The 2,965-nt window shown below is 48.2% G+C and overlaps 1 pseudogene; it reads left to right on the top strand.

The window, feature by feature from the left end:
* The first annotated feature begins 1,416 nt into the window (after nucleotides 1-1,416).
* Nucleotides 1,417-2,604, top strand: LOC124673517 (annotated as a pseudogene).
* Nucleotides 2,605-2,965: the final 361 nt, after the last annotated feature.

Genomic DNA, 2,965 nt, shown 5'->3' with positions numbered 1-2,965 from the left:
TCACAGAACAGTTGTCCTTAACAGATGGAGAACTACTTGGTGCAGAGGATAGTACAAATTACAGAATCATAGTTGGAGCATTGCAGTATTTGACACTAACACGACCTGATTTGGATTTTTCAGTAAACAAAGTATGCCAGTACCTTCATGCTCATACTAATGTGCATTGGACAGCAGTGAAACGCATATTAAGGTATATTCGAGGTACAGTAAAAGTTGGACTTACTTTTCAGAGGTCTAGATCCTCTCTTCTTAGCGCCTTCTCAGATGCAGACTGGGCAGGATGTCTTGATGATAGACGGTCTACTGGTGGCTTAGCCATATTCTTTGGTCCAAATCTGATATCATGGAGTGTCAGGAAACAAGCTACGGTGTCAAGGTCAAGTACTGAAGCAGAATACAAAGCTGTGGCAAATGCAACAGCTGAACTGATTTGGGTAGAAGCCCTGGCTCGTGAGCTAGGAGTCATGTCTTACTTATCTGCAAATCCAATATTTCATGCCAGGACCAAACACATAGAGATTGATTATCATTTTGTTCGTGAGAGAGTCAGTAATAGACTTCTTGATATCAAATTCATTTCAACCAAGGATCAAGTAGCTGATGGATTCACTAAAGCTTTAGGTGTTAAGGATCTAGATGAGTTTAAGCGTAATCTCAACCTCTCTCGAGGTTTAGATTAAGGGAGGGTGTTAAACCTTGTAATCAGAGTTTGTATATGCCACGTGTGGGGCTTTTCCACACATATATTAACACGTAACCCGGCTCAGGGAGAGGGCACGGTTCCAACCCTAGAACTTTGACACAAGTTACAACCCGATTTGCAACCGGTAAATAATCAGTTACAACCCCAATTGCAACTATTGCCACTAAGATTTATCATTATAAAAAATATAAATAAAATACAGTAATTAAGTTGCAACCAGAGCTCTCCTCATGAATCAGTCACCTCAAACAGCCGCTCTCTTCCCCAGCATAGAAACTACAACCTCTTAATGTTCCAAATAAAAAAGAAAGTAAAGAGATTAGCATTACCCAGGAACACTAGCAGCCCACGACAGGAGACCTTCGGCTGGCCGGTTGACTTTCTCCCTCAATGATTTAAGAAGTAAAACATCAAGAGTATCTAACCAGCGCATACATGCAAACCGATCATGTCGACCACCTAGTGCCGCCGCGATGCACGCACATAAACTTGTGTGCTCGTTACATTTTTCCGGCTGGCCAGGTGACCAACCAACAAACACATGCGCTGCAAAACTTCTCCTCCCGGTGTTACGGTGATATCTGATGTGCCAGCACTATAAATACACATGCAAAACAGCAAGTTCGCTTCATCCCATATTCTCACGAGCTCGAGCAAACACAAGAACTACTACGTACCAAGCTTGCCAAGCTCGCCGTGCTGGTAGGATGATGGCCAAGCTTGCGGTTCTCGCCGTGCTCGCGTCGTTACTCAGCTCCGTGTCCTGCGAATTTTCAATCTACGCAGGCTACGGCTATCCACCCCCAAATCCCAGCCAGCCGTATCCGCTACCGCCAGCTTGTCCTCCGCTGAGCCCTGCCCCTAGCCTCAAGGTCGGCTACTATGCTGACAAGTGCCCTTGTGCGGAGGACGTCGTGAGGGACGCCGTGCGGAATGCAACCGCCGGCGAAAAGGCCGGGCTTGTTCGCCTCTTCTTTCACGACTGCTTCGTCCAGGTATGTACACATAAAATGAAGATACACGCACATACAATAAGATTCATATATTTGTACTAGTTCTGTGTGCGCGCGTTTTGCTCGACTGGGTAGCTAACAATACTTCTCACGTGGTTTTTTTTTTCTTCAGGGGTGCGACGCCTCCGTCTTGCTGAGCGGCCCACAGACGGAGAGGACGGCTTTCCCGAACTTGAGCCTGCGTGGCTTCGAAGTGATTGACGCGGCCAAGGCTGCCCTCGAGAAGGCCTGCCCGGGCATCGTTTCCTGCGCGTCGCCTTCGCCAGCCGCGACGCCAGCTACAGCCTAAGCGACGGCAAAATAAACTACGGCGTGCCGGCCGGCCGCTATGACGGCAATGTATCACGCGACATCGATACCTTCTTCAACCTGCCCCCACCCTTCGGCGACCTCAACCTAACCACGGCAATGTTCGCTGCCAAGGGGCTCAACGAGAACGACATGGTCGTGCTTTCCGGTGCGCACTCCATCGGACGCTCCAGCTGCAACTCCTTCTCCGACCGTCTCCCGCCGGCTGCCAACTCCAGCACAGCCATGGAACCCATCCTCGCCGCGGATCTGACCAACACCTGCAGCGCCGGCAGCGTAAATGTGCCGCAGGATTTTAAGACCGCCGACACCTTGGACATCCAGTACTACAAGAATGTGTTGTCCCGTGATGTGCTCTTCAACTCCGACGCGTCGCTCACCACGTCCTTGCTGACCAACGGCTGGGTGGATTTCTATGCTGGCAACCGTCCCTCTTTCCTTGGTAAGTACTTAGCCCCATTCGTGTGGCACAATGACTTTGGAGAAGCCATGGTGAAGATGGGCAACATCGGGGTGAAGACTGGTCCTCCCCAGGGCGAGATCAGGAGAAAGTGCTGGAGCGTCAACAATCCCTAGCGCCGTACCTACACCGGTTGATGATCTGCCCATGTGTTGACCCCGTAGGAACAAGTGCTTGTCGATGTGTTGTTCAAGTCCTCTTTTCCTGTTTACTTTCTTTCAAATTCGTACGTTCATTCATTTCGTCTACCGTGTTGTAATTCGTGTACGCCCCATTCTTTATTAATGACCTTCACACGAGTTAATTTTATTTGGTAGTCTCTACTGCATTTGATGGTGGAACTATGCACGGTACAAGTGTTTTTCAATTGTTATCTTCGAATTTTGTTATCTTCTACACCAATTCTATACAAATCATTAGAAAATCCTATGAATCAAATGAGCTTATTATGTCTTTTTGCATTTAGCTTTTGGGTTG

The sequence above is a fragment of the Lolium rigidum genome, chromosome 7, assembly GCF_022539505.1.
Source record: "Lolium rigidum isolate FL_2022 chromosome 7, APGP_CSIRO_Lrig_0.1, whole genome shotgun sequence".
Lineage (NCBI taxonomy): Eukaryota > Viridiplantae > Streptophyta > Magnoliopsida > Poales > Poaceae > Lolium > Lolium rigidum.
Note: the sequence above shows the minus strand (reverse complement) of the source record. Positions and strands in the feature narration are given on the sequence as shown.